The following is a 16,922-nucleotide window of genomic DNA, read 5'->3' on the forward strand; positions in this document are numbered from 1 at the left end:
CATAATTAAAATGTTGCTTATGTGTATATATATAATTACCAATGTTAAAAAATAAAGCTAGACTTATGAAATTCTTACTTAGTCGTATCCAATTTTCCTATATTCTTTAAATTGATGTGGAAGTATAAAATTAATATTCTCCGGTGTTTAAATATTAGATGTGCACATTTTGCAATTTGTACCACTTTTTCCAAGAGTGTTTTATTTATTATTTATATTTATTATTATTATTTTCTTTGGCATTACGTGGCAATGCAAAAAGTTTGGTTTCGCAATTTTTCAAACTTATCTGCATTTGCATCTCTCATTTTGCTGAGGGGTTTTGGGGCACTCTGTTTTGCTTTGTTCATAAAGAGGGCATTGTAAGGAAATTGTTGAAATATAAAATGGATGATATGTATATATATATATATATATATATATATTGTGTAATATGGATTGAGGAGAGAGAGATGATGGCCTTGTAGAAAAAGAGGCCATAGATTGCACCATTTTTCTTATTGCAGTTCGGTGTAACGTTGGTGAAGCTTATCTTATCACGTTGAAGTGTCCGTAGGATTGCTAAGCAAGCTAAATTTTAATTTAGATTTAAAAATTAATGGAACATTTTCATGTTCGTGAACATGGTACCACAAATTAACGAAGGCCTTATATTAAGGATTTTTCATAATAGAGTAATTATAACAAAATAGGAGCAATGCTAAACAGTATACAATTTTATTTTTACCAAAAATAATAAATACAAAATCTTAAATATCAATAAATACTAATAAATTTGATAACATAGGTCCAAACCCAATCGGTATAGGATATACGGGCCTTGTCTACAGGCTAAATTTGATAACAAAAGTCCAAACCCACAACACGAAGACTGGGCCTTGGACCCACAACCCGAAGAGTAGGCCTTATTATATAGCACAACCCATAAAAGGTATAGGATATAAACTGGGCCTTGGATCCACAACCCGAAGACTGGGCCTTATTATATAGCCCAACCCATAAACGGTATAGGATATAAACTAGGCCTTGTCGACAGGCTAACACAAACAAAATTGTATAAAAAACTTAGGCTTTAATAATTGGTCAGGAGCCATGCGAATACAGGCCCCCACTATCACAAATTATGATGTAGGTTCCACTATTTGAGTAGACCTTAGGCGGGCACCCCTCTTGAGTGCAATGAAGGTCACCAACCTAGACCATGGGCCTTATTGATCGCCCATTGATCCCATCCAGGTAAGTATGTTGTGAATGAGGCTGTCAACCTAATATATAGACTCTTCATATACCTCACATTAAATGTTTTCCCGATGTGGGAATACAGAAGCAAACATTACCCCATAGGTGTTTTGTTGCCAATGCACAGGTTAGTGTGGTTATGTCTGAGAAGGCATGTACTTAAGCAATTGCAAGCAGAATTAGATAGACGGTTGAGACAATGATGGAGACCCTTTTCAAGACTAATCAATTCGATAAAGCATTGAAGCTTTTTGTAACGACCCTAAAATGATACCTATTATATATATAAAAAAAAATACGGCATGACCTCTGCTAAGGAGGGTCCTACAACAACCTGCTTAAATGCATAAAAATACAATGGCCTTTCTTGGACTTTCAAAACTTATCTAACCTGCCTCAACACACTGCAAATAATACATTTCAACATTCTTTTCATCCATTCATTATGTATCAACATAGTTCATCACATGGTGAAACGACCACATACCATTTAATCCAAATATTATAATTATAGTCCCAAAATCATGGCTAAGATCAAAAGTCCATGTCTTACAATGTTTAGACAACTTATAGTAAAGTTACACAGCCCATGAATATAATTACAATAACAAGAGTCTATAAGTCTCAGTACAGAATACAATATGCTAAGTTTTACAAAAATAGTGGGACATAGATACAAAAATAATAAAATGATCATCTAATCCATACTAGGCCTGTGGTGGAACGTCATCCGCCATTTCTTTCCTATTTCTTGAAAAATGTTAAAATGAAGGGGTGAGCAAATTGCTCAGTAGGTGGCGCCTAAGACACACCTCTTGTGACCCTGTGAATCCAAATAATGAATAGAAATATAGAAAACGAGATCATGCTATGCCGGGAGAAAATACAACAAATTACAATGCCAAAATGGATAATGTGATGCTATGGAATGCTATGCCATGCTATGTCGCTCCCCATTTTTAAAATCACTTCCATTCTCCACTTTTCAAACCGTTAACATAATTCGTCCCTCGGTGACTCTTCGGCGACACGAGAGAAAAATTGGCTATGGTCCCTAACCCTTGGTAATCCCGCGGCGTCATTTGGGGCTAGATAGCTCAACCACCCTAGGGTGATTTCCTTAGTTTCCTCTAGATTACATTAACGCCACGAACCCTCAGTACCTCCTCGACGTCCGGGTTTTCTCAAAACCCCTTATCAAAAATCTTTCCCAAAACCCCTTATCAAAAATCTTTCCGAAAACTCCTTTATTTCATTTTATTTCATTTTAAAACAATTCTGTCCAATTTTTTTTTTTTTTTTTTCCTCTTCGCCCAATGCTATGCATGAATGTCTCATATATCTCAATGTTGTGCAAATAAAGAAATTCATGCTCATCAAATTAGAATTCAACAATATACATACTTTGCAACAAAAAATTCTAAAATATATATTTCATGCTTTCTAATCACAAACTTAGCACTAAAGGTACAAATGGTTTGAATAAATTAATAATTAAACATACTTCATCATCATGTATATCAAGCAATACATAGTCACAACTTTGGCACAACATATACTTATAACATAGCATGAAATTTCTACAAATCAAGCATGCTAATCACCAATTAAGAAGAGTAATTCAAAAAAAGGCTCAAGAACATGTGATTTAGAACCCCTACCTCACTTAGATGCAAAAATCCCCAAAGTGAGCCAAAAAATCAAAATCCCTAGAGTGCACCAAAACTGAAATTGCTTACACCCACTTGAAGATCTCGCCGAGCTCTTTGATTTGCTGCAAACGGCACCCAAAAACTCTCAACGGTTGAAGATTAATCAAGATTTAAAGCTTTGGATGAAAAAGAAAAAAAATAAAAGAAAAGGGCGAGAGGGGGATGCTGCATGAGAGACAGAGAGAGATGGAAGAATTGATGGTTTGGGTTATGACATAATTGAATAATGGTGGGTCCCACGTGAAAAAGAAAATAAATATCTCATTTCAGCAGTGCATCTTCTTGCTTCCTCCATCAGATGCTACAATATATACATTTATCAATATATATATATATATATATATATATATATATATATATATATATAATGCAATATAACCAAGTCCAATAAACTGAAACATAAATCTTCAATTGGGTAAGACTCCAATTAAATAATAAATTCTAAAAAAAATGAAAAATGGCGAAAATAAGAAACATTACACTTTTTCAATCAATGAGGACCAAAGTGATTGATGATTTTGGTTTGTGATCAATTGGATGTGCAAAAAAAGTAAGCTTGGGCAAGCTCATTTGGTGTTCAAAGAAATGCATAAGAGAGGGATTGAAGCTGATAATTTGACGTTGGCGTCACTAATTTTTGGGCTACTGATAAATCCTAGAGTTAGAGAGGCTTATAAGATTGTGGAAGGGATTGAGAAAATAGATATAAGTGTGTATTTCATGGATTGATCAACGGGCTATTGAAGTTGAGAAGGGAAAGTGAAGCAACTAATTAAAAAAAAAAAAAAAAAAAGAGAAGGGCAAGTGAAGCATCACCAAGTGTCATTACACACTGGAGATTCAGATTCAACAATTATAATTTCCACACTCTACATAATCCCAAAGTCTGAACTACTCTGCTTGTTGAAACATAAAGGTTACATTCATGTTTATTTCTTTGCAGATTAAAGGATAAAAATTGATTGCAAGTGGTAACACTATGCAAAATGTAGATTGTTTATTCAAGTGCACTTTGAATTTCTTGCTTTGATGGAGTTCATACATTTGATGGCTCTTTTGATGGCAATGCAAGCCTCTTGGTAAACCTCAGCTAGAAACATGATGATTTGGGGTTACATCAAATATAGAGATCTGTATCTATCTATCTATACTATTTATAAAAGTGACAAAGTGTATAGAATTTTGATTTTTTCCATACATTTTTTACTCTCTTTTTTCTTTTTAATCAAAATATAGAATTTGAAGAGACCACACTCAATGACCTTTCCAATACAAAATTTGCATTCCCACTCATTTTTTAAAAGTTAACATACCTTTTCACTCCTTTTTAATGCATAACCCAAAACTGCAGCACGTCGAACCATCTCTCAATCTATCTCACTTTCAAACTAGACACGAACCTTATGTAATACCCCTAATTTTAAAAAGGATATTCCTGGTATTTATTTATTATAAATTTTTGTTTTGGTTGTTTTATTTGTTTATATTTGCATCAATTGTTGACGTGCATATGTGTTAATTAATTGTTTTCATTGTGGTGATTTAATTGAATTTAATTATTTACTTGCTTTAATTTAATTGATCTAATTATAGTTAATTATTTAAGTGGTTTAATTTAGTTGTTTTAATTGAATTAAGTTAATTAAATTTAATTGGTTTTAATGTGACTGTATGGTGGCACACATATAGTTATATTAGGGTTACAGTTTATAGCCGACATAGATTTTAAATGTACGTTGGTTTAGGGTTACAAACAAAACCCTATTCACTACGGTGAGACAGAGAGAACTTTGAGAGATTCCTAAAGAGGTTCAAGGATAATTGGACGGAGTGCTTCTGGGTTGAACCAAGAGCATCGGAGGTGTAGAACAGGAGTCTCGGACGTAGACGAAAGCTTTAGAGATGGTGGTTTAGAGTTTCAAAACTGAAACTCAAGGCAAGTCTCTGTTTTATTCCTTCCCTTTAATTCGTATTCTGTGCATGCCTAGTTAGACTCCAAGGATTAATCAATATTAAAATAGATTAAATTGAAGTTAATATTAATCTTGTAAGCATGTTTGAATCAGCTTTTAAATCGTTGCATAAATCTGTTTTGTGTTGAAAGTTGTTCTCGCTTAAAAATATGTTTGCATTGGTTTTAATCTTGCTTAACCTTGATATATTTGGGATTGGATGCATACTTATAATTAATTCTAGGACATTAATTGAACCCTAAAATAAGTTATAAAAATTGTACAGTGACTCTGAACTTCGCCGGAGGCGAAGAAGACGAACAGGTTAGGGGATACGGCTCTCAAAGGAGGAGAGCCGGCTCACCAAAGAGGAAGCCGACTCTTGGGCTTGGAGAGCCGGCTCTATAAGGGGTAGAGCTGACTCCATATGAGGTAGAGGTGGCTCCACCAAGGGGAGAGCCGGCTCATTTGTTTTAGGAGGCAGCTCTACCCTATTTTTCTTGATTTTTCTTGTTCTGGGCTTGAGTTGGACAGTAGGGGTTGGTTTAAAAGGTTCCAGTGGCTGTGAATGGGTTATTTACTTGTTACAGACTTGCAAAAATTCTTAGGAAGCATGTTGAATTTATTATGTCGAAGCATGCAATAATATAAGGTTCAACAATAAACCTGTTGTGGAACATTGGATGAAGGAATTGAAACTAGATTACTGTTCTTACTGTTTTTCCAAAACAATTTGGATACTTTGCATAATTTAAAATCATTAAACATATCTTGGCTATGTTACAAGCATATAGTTATTTATCTGGAAAAATAAGCTTGCTTAGTTGGAATTAATTGATGGTTACGTCCATTGATTGTTGCATCAATTGTGGTACTGTTTGGAGGAGTTAAATGTGCAGTCTTATTTTGTTTATATAAAGAACTGGAATGTGATTTCCAAATCTTATACTGAATGCATTAATTGGCCATATACATGTTGGACTATATTTATGCTAATTCTGGAGTATGGTTGATAAGTATCTATTACTGTTTTGTCAACTTTGTTAACTGGAGGATTGTATATACCGGTATGGGACGGTGACATACTAGGTATGGACTAGTTCAAACACTAAGTTCTACCTAATTTGGATTAAGGTATGGATTAACTATATAGGTTAAGTCCATCACCTACGTGTGTCATGTCAACAAACTAGTTTAATGACTTAATGTGGTTTTTGGATGGATGATTATACATATATCAGACCATGACACAAATGGATGGTATTTTGTATTAGGTGAAGTACGGACTTTATGTATTTATTATATAGTACCATGGTATGAGCTTGAGTCTCAAGACCATGGTTAGGGTACGTATATCGCTTAGGATGAATAACTGGACATAGGTGTTGTTCACTGATAGGTCTAGGTACACATGACCACATTATGTGCAATTTGCATGGTATCTCTACTCAGGCTGAGACAGACCTATTGGACTAGCAGCATCCTATAGTGTGTGCTAGATATACATATGGACTACTATAGATATTGTTGGGCTATCTAGGATGTAACTGCGTATTGAATTACTGTATGGATTGTAGTAAAATAGGACTTGCATGTGGGCCTGACCCACTCTCTTATTTTTCAGGTGTTCATCAGTTCCAGGGTTAGAGCTTGGACATGCAGTGCAGATACAGACATTCATTCCTCCGACTACGTAGGAATCCTTTCTATGTTTAGTTTTAGATTCTATTTTATGATGTTTTAGTTTCTATTGGGATTTTTAATAAAGGGTCCATTGGATGGCTTCCCTTATGGAGTTTTAGAGTATCGGATTTTAATAATTTTATTTTAAGGATTTCAAATTAGCATTCCTTCAGTTTATTATTTTTATTTCTTATTTCACTTTGTATTCTATGTTCAGTTACATATTGATTGTTTGATATTCTTTCGGGTTTGGGCCTGGGCCTGATCAACCTATGTCTCGAATCTGAGGGGTATCACAGTTGGTATCAGAGTATTCCAGGTTCAAGTGTCTCTAGGATTCTATTGTATAAGACTTTCGCATAGCATTTTCTCTTGATTAGAGCTTAAGTTTAGGATTCATTGTATTTTTTACGGTTCGGTTTAATCGTACTGATGTCTGTCTTTCTGTGCTGACAGAATGGTTAACACAAGAACTAGACGGAATAATCAGCAACGAAGGGAGGCGGCCTATAGGCAACGTCAGGAGGATGAGGGTTAGTTCTATGAAGAGCAGGAGGACGTCCAGCTGATTCGGGATCAGGGAGGAGGTCTAGAGTATCCTCCTCACATCAATGACCTCATTGCTCGGGCTATAGAAGCAGGGGTAACAACTACACTTCGGAATCAGCCTCAGGTACAGCCGGCACCGTTACCAACACCGGTTGTTCAGACTGATACTTGGGAGAAGGCCAAGAGTTCTTTCACAAAGGGGAGCCTACCTGAGTTCACAGGCTCCACCGATGCGAAAGTAGCTCATCAGTGGAAACCGAACATTGAGCGTCATCTTCGCTTTGTTCAGTGCACAGAGGTTCAGAAGCAGATGCTTGCTACCTTCAAGCTAGTTGGGTTATGCACTGCGGTGGTGGAAGTCAGTTACCACCATAGAAGAGAGGATGATATTAACTTATGATGAGTTCAGTGCACGCTTTGAAGAGAAGTACTTTCCTTATGCAGTCAGGGCAGCCATGAAGACGGAGTTCCTCAATCTGCAGCAGGGGAACATGACAGTAGCGGAGTATGAGCAGCAGTTCACACGTTACTCTCTTTTTGCACCGGAGGAGGTGGATACAGAAGAGAAGAAGTGCAACAGTTTTGTTAAGGGACTGATGTGGTCTATCAAAAGAGCTATCACAGGGAGTCCAGCTTACACTACCTATGCTCAAGTGGTGGACGCCGTTTTGCAACAGTATCAGTTGACCGTGGATTTCAGACAGGCCAAGGGTGAAAAGTGGGGTGACAGAGACTCTGCTAATCAGTCAGCTGAGAAAAGGGAATGAGAATGGACACCAACAGAATGACAAAGGTAAATTCCAGGGACAGCAGCCTTGGAAGAAGTACAAGGGTGGTTCAGATGCTCACCGAAATAGGACACCTATTCAGAGGCAGCAGAATGGGGGCCATAGGCAGGACAGGGTCAGCCACCGGCTAATCGACAGAGAAGGCCATTTGGAACTTTTCAGTGTAGTTGCTACACTTGTGGGGAGCATGGTAATACCTCGAAGCAGTGTCCTAAAGCAAGATAGGGACAGGGACAGCATGTGCAGTAGGGGCAAAGGGCGCCAGTGCCTTTACCAGCTCTACAGGTTCCAAATATTCAGGGACAGACATATCCAGCTTTACCGGCACCGCCGCAACCTCAGGGACAGGCACCACAGCAGTTGCACTATGGCAGGGTGTACAACCCCATGCCACAGAATGTTCAGGCACCTCAAGTTGTTGAAGGTAAGTTTCTTATTCATGGTTTACATAGACGTGCTTTATTTGATACGGGTGCTACACACTCATTTGTAGCTAGGACTTTTGTTACTTTATCTGGGATGAGGACGAGGGTATGCACTAGACCTCAGGGTATTTTTATACCATTGGATTACACAGCCATTCTACATGAGAGTGATGGGCTTGTGACACTAGATATCGGCAGACTCAGATTTCTAGCCAAGCTATTGGTCCTGGACATGCACACTTATGACATGATACTTGGGATGGATTGGTTATCACACTACCATGCCTAAGTTAATTGTTTTGATAGGACTATTGTATTTACCATACCAGGTCAGGATATGTACGTTGTAGCTATGCCTTGTTTTAAGGGGGGTGGTAGCACTTATTTGTTCCATGTGGAGGAGGAAACGGAGGAGGAGGTTACTGTGTCATTGGATCATATACCAATTGTACAAGGTTTTCTGGATGTTTTTCAGGAGATTCCAGGGTTGCTGCTTAGTCACGAGATTGACTTTGTGATTAACTTAGCTCAGGGCACTACGCCTTTTACTAGGGCACCTTATAGGATGGCACCAGTGGAGATGAGAGAGCTGAGGGATCAGATTCAGCAATTACTCAGCTAGGGTTTTATTCGTAGGAGTACGTCACCCTAGGTAGCACCGGTCTTGTTTGTGAAGAAGAAGGATGGTTCGCTTCGCCTGTATATAGATTATAGGGAGTTGAACAAGGTTACTATTTGTAACAAGTATCCTTTACCCAGGATTAATGATTTATTTGATCAGTTAAGGGGAGCCACATACTTCTCCAAGATTGATCTACATTCTGGATATCATCAGTTAAGGGTTAGGGAGCAAGATGTTCCTAAGACAACATTTCTTACAAGATATGGATCTTATGAGTTCCGTGTCATGCCGTTTTGGACGACTAACGCACCTGATGTTTTCATGGACCTAATGAATCGAGTCTTTAGGGCTTATTTGGATCAGTTTGTCATTGTTTTCATTGATGATATCTTGATCTATTCTAGGTCAAAGGATGATCATGCCAAACATCTTTGGATTGTGTTGCAGACGCTTCTTGAGCACCGGTTGTATGCCAAGTTCGAGAAATGTGAATTTTGGCAGCGGGAAGTGAAATTTCTGGGTCACGTGGTGTCAGAAAGGGGAATAGCGGTGGATCGAGCCAAAGTTTCAGTCGTGGTTGAGTGGGGACAGCCTACTTCACCTACCAAGATTTAGAGTTTTCTCGAATTGGCAGGATATTATCAGAGGTTCATCTAGGGGTTCTCTAAGATAGCTGGACCACTCACACACCTAACTAAAAAGGGTGTACAGTTTGTGTGGGATGAGCATTATCAGCGAGCTTTCAATGAGCTCAAAAGGAAGTTAACTTCTGCACCGGTTCTGTCTACACCACAGAGCGGGATAGAGTATCTTGTTTACACAGATGCTTCTTTGTAGGGTCTTAGATGTGTTTTAATGCAGGAGGAGTGACCGATTTCTTATGGATCTCAGAAGCATAAACCTCATGAGCTTAATTATCCAACACATGATTTGGAGTTGGCAGTTGTGGTCTTTGCTTTATGTATTTGGAGGCATTATCTGTTGGGTGAGTCCTTCAAATTATTCAGCGATCATAAGAGTCTGCAATATTTGTTCTCTCAGTGGGAGCTGAATATGAGACAGTGCAGGTGGTTGGAATTTGTAAAAGACTATCACTTTTTATACAGTATCATCCAGGGAAAGCAAATGTGGTGGCAGATGCACTCAGTCGTCGACCTATTGGTAATCTTTCTGCTTTATTCACCACTGAGTGGAATGCCTTGAGGAATGTGGATGAGTTGTTGGATACTTTTATGGCTTGCTTGGTGGTTACACTTTCCATCATTCGCAAGGTTCTGCAAACACAACTCACAGATTAGCAGTGCATTGACAAAATTTCAGAGATAGCTTCCGGAGAGGTTCCATTCTACCGTGTTGGGACTGATGGAGGTTTACGGTACAAGGGATGGTTAGTGGTACCTTCTGCTGATGATTTGAGGAAGGATGTGATGACTGAGACTCACCATTCTGAGTTTTCTGTTCATCCCGGAGGTGACAAAATGTATCAGGATATGAAAAGTAGTTTTGGTGGGTAGGTATGAAGAGGGACATTGTTATTTTTGTCTCTCGATGTAGTACTTGTCAGATGGTCAAGATTGATCATCAGAGGCTGCCAAGAGCTCTACAGCCACTGCCGATAACATAGTGGAAATGGGAGAGCATTTCTATGGATTTTGTGGAGGGATTGCCAAATTCCTTCAAGTATCACAATTCCATTTGGGTCATCGTGGACAGATTGATTAAATTAGCCCATTTTTTACCTATTCGCACTGACTTCACTTCGGAACAGTTGGCGAGACTTTACATTTCAGAGATTGTAAAACTGCATGGAATTCCGTTGTCTATTATATCAGACAGGCATTCGAGCTTTGTGTCAGAGTTATACTGATCGTCACACACGTGTTTTAGAGTTTCAGGCTGGGGATCAGGTTCTACTCAAAGTGTCGCCTATGAAGGGTGTAATGCGCTTAGGAAGAAAGGGAAGTTGTCACCGCGGTCTGTGTGATACCCCTCGATTCTAGAGCCACGGGTGATCAAGTCCGAGCATAGATCCGAGGGATACCAAACAATCAATATGTAAACAAGCAGGAATAAAAACTGAATTAAGAATATATTAATAATGCGCTGAAAGAAATCTAAAATAAAAATCCTCAAACTTTAAATAATAAAATTAATATTATTTAAATCCTTCAAAACCGTACAACTCGGGAATCCATCCAGTGGACCCCTAATAATTCCAACTGATAAATAAATTTACAGAATAAAAATCCAAAGCTAAAATAAGAAAAGAAATCCTATGTAGTAAAAAATGTGAGTGACTATATCTGCATCACCACGATCAAGCCTTAAGCTTGGTACTTAGGAACACCTGAAAGATAAAGGTGGGTCAGACCCATATGCAAGTTCCATCCTACTACAATCCGTACATAAACCTGATACACAGATATATCCTAGATAGCTTGGCAATATCTAAAAAAGTCCATAAATATATATACACACTATAGGATGCTCACTAGCCTATAACAAAGTTCAGCCTGGGTAGAAGGTGACATAAAAACACGCTTTCCAGCGGCCTAGTACCTAGACCTACCAGGGAACATCAGCTATATCTAGCTACGCAACCTTTGTGATATACGCACCCTAACTGTGATCGGGAGACTCAAGCTCGTATCACGGTACCATAAGTATATATATAAATTCCTTCATAGTGCAGAAAGATAAAACAAATATCCATTATGTCGTTCAACTGTTTTAGTTGACAGGACATGCATCCATGTAGGATTTAACTGTTTTAGTTAATCCATTCCGTATGTATGAAGGGGTAGGACTTAGCTTTTTGATCTAATCCATCCCTGATATGTCACCGTCCCATACCGGTAAATATAATGCAAATGATCCACAAATGATACACATTCATTAGAACATCAAATACATCCAGAGTCCGACATAATAGTAACCAGATATAAGCAAGATTCTATTATGCATACAGTACATGATTAAAATCACGAAACATTCGTTTAAATTGCTAGAATAGTGGTAAATAATTTAAACTATCCATTTCCATATAATTGACAGAACAGACAATGTAACAGTTCAACAATTATCATCCACAACATGATATAATGATTATCAGAAATATGAGCTGAACACATTATACTAGACATCCCCAACCAAACTCTCATACTAGTTCATTTAAATTATTAAAACAAAGACTAGTAATGAAAATCCTCCTTAATCCCTGATGGCATGAAAATTATTGTTTCATTACATGACGTCCTTTTTAATCCTCCATCTTAAAACTTGTGCCTAACATAATATGTCAACTAAGAAGTCTCACTGCACATTATATAAAACCCCAATGGTATTTTATACTTACCCAAATAAACTGGATAAAACAAACCGGCAAATAAAAGCTCCTCCACTCCTGACAGCATGCAACAATGTATTTAAATTACATGAAGTCCACAACCATAGCCCAACCAACCCTCATGGAACTTAAATATATCATAAATATCTTTGATACAACATCCCTAAAATATCTTTCATTTCAGTCCATTCAATTGGCTAACCAAACTGGACATTTAAGACTTCCTCCTTCCTGGACAACATGCACATTAATCTTTAAAAATCCATGATGTCCATTACTATTAACACACTAGCATATACTAACTATTTTAAGGTTTTAATAGGTTAATTTTAAACATTTAAAACCTCACATCACTTTCCATTAATTTCATTTAAGCCCTCGTAATCAGAAAAATTAACAAAACGCACTTACTGTGCATTTCCAAAAGAGGAGCTGGCTCCACAAAAGTGTGGAGCCTGCTCTACCCTCTTGGAGCCACCTCCACAAGAGTGTGGAGCCTGCTCCACTTCAATGGAGCCAGCTCCATTGAAAGGTGGAGCCTCCTCCACTCTCTTAGCCTCCGTTTTTCATCCTCTGTTTGCCTTCTCCGCTTCCGGCAAAACTTCAGTCCTCTGTCCAATATTTGTTAAAGATTTTTAAGGTTCAAGATAAGTCCTAACAATCCTAGAAACTTCTCCAATTCCATTATGAATTAATTGACAAAAATCTAAACCGAAAACAAAAACAGTTTATGTTTTCTCTGTTCATCTTCCTTGATTCCGGTAAAGTTCTATCCTCTGTTCCAAAAGTTTTCTTAAAGTTCTTAAGGTGCAAGATAAGTACCAAAAGTCCTAGAAACTCCTTACATTCCTTTATGAATTAATTTACAAGACTTTAAAACATAATCCAAACAGTTTATGCAAAGAAAGCAAACTTCAGTTATTTATACATTAATCAGTTTATAGTCCGGTAAATATGCATCAAACACCAGTTTTAAATTTTAATTAATTCCTGGAGACCATATAGAATGCACAGAACACAAGTTTATAAGAAGGAGATAGAATGAAACTTGCCTTTAGGTTTCGGTTTGAAACCTTACAACGCTGTTTATGGAGTTTTCGACGAACGGACGACTACCGGCAACCTTCCTACTGCTCAGTTCTATCTCACAGTAAACCCCACCTTCCTCCTTGACATGAGCTTCAATCCATGGCTGGAAACCTCTCCCAGTTTCCCTTCATATTTTTAAACCCTCACCTCTCTGTTTCTCTGTTTTCCTAATACGTGAATAAGGTGTTTCACCAAAAACCCTTGCTGACATATAATGTTCTATATATATATAAACCTATGAACAACCCTAATCCTAATCTAGTCTAACCATCTGTCGGCTAATCTAATTTCATAGAACAAAACCCTAATATCATTAATAACAAAGCATACTCTGATACACGTCATTTAAAACCAATAAATCAAATAAGTAAATTTAATCACAATTAAACAATGAAATAAAACCAATATATAATTACAATTAACCAATTAAATAAAACAAATAAATAATTACAAGTAACCAATTAATTTAAAATAAATTCACACTAAATCAACTAAGCAAATAAACCACATAAGTCACACAATTAAATAAAATGCTATAAAAATCAAAATTAAATTCCCATTTTATCCTTTTGAAAACTAGGGGTATTACAGTTTGTCGGTCCATTCATGATTACGGATCGCGTTGGAACTGTCGCTTATTGGTTGGCACTTCCGGATAATTTGGATTGCGTTCACAACGTCTTCCATGTTTCCATGTTGCGAAAATTTTTGCGAGATGAGGATCGGTATCAACATATCAATGTTGGGGAGATTAAGTTGCAGCCGGATGCAACATACTTGGAGCCGCCGTGTCGTATTGTCGACCGTCGGGATCAAATCCTACGTAATAAGGTTATTCCTTTGGTGCGTGTTTAGTGGAGTCATCACAATGAGGCTGAGTCCACTTGGGAACGGGAGGATGTCATTCGTTCGTAGTTTCTTGAAATATTGGAAGAAGATAAGAGTGAATTCCGAGGACGGAATTCCTTTTGTTAGGGGGGAAGAATGTAATACCCCTAAATTTAAAAAGGATATTCCTGGTATTTATTTATTATTAATTTTTGTTTTGGTTGTTTTATTTGTTTATATTTGCATTAATTGTTGACGTGCATATGTGTTAATTTAATTGTTTTCATTGTGGTGATTTAATTGAATTTAATTATTTACTTGCTTTAATTTAATTGATCTAATTATAGTTAAATTATTTAAGTGGTTTAATTTAGTTGTTTTAATTGAATTAAGTTAATTAAATTTAATTGGTTTTAACGTGACTGTATGGTGGCACACATATAGTTATATTAGGGTTATAGTTTATACCCGATATAGATTTTAAATGTAGGTTGTTATATGGGCCGACTAGGGTTAAGATTAGGGCTCTGTCTCTAATCATACTGGGAATAGGTTTGTATTCACGTCTCTATATATATAGAACAATACGTTGGTTTAGGGTTACAAACAAAACCTTATTCACTACGGTGAGACAGAGAGAACTTTGAGAGATTCCCAGAGAGGTTCAAGGACAACTGGATGGAGTGTGTAATACCCTTAATTTCAAAAGGATAGTCCTGCTATTTAATTTATTGTTTAAAATTGCTTTTGATTATTTCTTTTAATTGTTTTAATTGTTATAGTTGCATTTGATTACTTACTTGTTTTAATTCTTTGGTTTGATTTAATTTTTTTAATTGTTTTAGTTGTATTTGATTACTTACTTGTTTTAATTTCATTTGTTTAATTTATTTAATTGTTGTAATTGAAATTAATTATTTAGTTGGTTTGCTTTACTTAACTTAATTTACTTAACTTAAATGGTTTAATGAGTTTACTTTAATTGTTTAAAGTAAATTGTTTTATTTACAGTTAATTTTGTTTCCACGTGACTGTATGGAAGGTGGCACATAGAGTTATATTAGGTTTAAGTTATATTAGGTTTAAGCCCAGCCGACATTATAATTTAACCTAGATTGTTTTATGGGCCGAGTTATGCATGGATTAGGGTTAATGTCTACGCCTATAAAAACATACGCTTACTGGGGTTTAGGGTTTTAGAAATACATAAGTTTATGTCTATAACACAAGGGACTGCTAAGAAATAGAGAGTGAGCAAGGGGGCATAGCAAAGCAGAGCAAGGGAAAACTCAAAGACGTGGAATTTGTGTTTTAACTCTGAAAAGGCAAGTTCTGTTCTTCTCTTTCCCAAGAATTTGTGTTCTATGCATGCTTAGTTTGACTCTAGGAATTAAACTAAGTTTTAATTACATTGTTTAAACATGTTAAATCAGTTTCTAACATCATTGGATTATAATCTGTTTCTCAGTTTTTACAAGTTCAGTTTTTATATGTTTATCGTTACTTAAAACATTGATCTGTAATTCAATTCATAGATGTATAAATTTGCTTTGTGATCAATCTGGGAGGAGGATAGGACCTTAAAACATGTAATAGAACTGAATTGAAAGACTGGAAACCACCGTAGTCGGAGAAGACAACAGAAAACAGCCGCGGCAGAGCAGGCTCCAAAAATAGAGGGAGCCTGCTCCCAAAACACAAGAGACAGCTCTCAACCATCTAGAGCCGGCTCCCAAGGAAGGGGAGCCGGCTCTCCTTGTTTGGAGAAGGCTCTTTGAAACTCAGAGCCTTCTCTTTCTCTTAAAATTGCGTAGAACTGATTTTTTTATGTTTTGTTTGGCTGGGACTGTGTTTCCTAAAATTGTTTAAAGTATTCTGGGTGATTTAATACATTGTTTAAGACTTATAAAAAAATTGGGAAGCAAGCTTACATTCAGGATTTTATGACAGAATTAACATAAGTTTGAACAAAGGTCTGTATGTGGAAGATTGAGCAACTGACTTAAAATGCAGACTGTTTTGGAAATTTGATGCCTTTGTATGATCTTTAGTTTTGAATCATGTTTTGTAGTTGATTTATAAGCATTCTATTGTGTAATTACATGTATGCTTGGTTGGGATTAACTGATAATTAAATTTGTTATATATCTCATTTGTTACTACACTGTTTGGAGGAGATTTGATGCTTTGCATGATCTTAAATTTTGAATCATGTTTTATAGCTGTGTTTTAAAGCATATTTTTAATTAATAATGTGTTTGCTTTGTTGGAATAAACTGATGCTTAAATCTGTATATAAATGCATTAGTAATGTGTAATTTGCATGGTATCTCTACTCAGGTTGAGACAGACCTATTGGACTAGTGAGCGTCCTATAGTGTGTAATATATACATATATGGACTACTCTAGATATTATTGAGTCTATCTACGATGTATCTGCGTATCGGATTCCTGTTTGGATTTTAGTAGATCATGACTTGCATGTGGGCCTGACCCACTCCTTTATTTTCAGGTGCTCGTCAGTTCCAGGGTTAGAGGTTGGTCGTGCAGAGCAGATAAAGACTTCTATTCCACCAACTACGTAGGACTGCTTACTTATCAGTTTTGGATTTTTCTTTCAGTAGATTCATTTACAGTTGGGATTTTTAGTTAGGGGTCCACTAGATGGATTCCCGAGTTGTTAATTAA

General features: G+C 36.7%; 1 non-coding gene and 1 pseudogene across 1 annotated transcript; one reads left to right on the forward strand and one right to left on the reverse strand.

The window, feature by feature from the left end:
- Positions 1-1,084: 1,084 nt before the first annotated feature.
- On the reverse strand, positions 1,085-1,244 carry LOC132297583 (U1 spliceosomal RNA). The gene has a single exon (XR_009479287.1). It is a non-coding gene; the product is annotated as a U1 spliceosomal RNA (small nuclear RNA).
- Positions 1,202-16,922, forward strand: part of LOC132296133 (putative pentatricopeptide repeat-containing protein At1g26500) — a 37,955-nt pseudogene continuing 22,234 nt past the window's right edge.

Source organism: Cornus florida, unplaced genomic scaffold, assembly GCF_030987335.1.
Source record: "Cornus florida cultivar Cherokee Brave unplaced genomic scaffold, ASM3098733v1 CherokeeBrave_3.0.0_Hap2_Chr02, whole genome shotgun sequence".
Taxonomy (NCBI): domain Eukaryota; kingdom Viridiplantae; phylum Streptophyta; class Magnoliopsida; order Cornales; family Cornaceae; genus Cornus; species Cornus florida.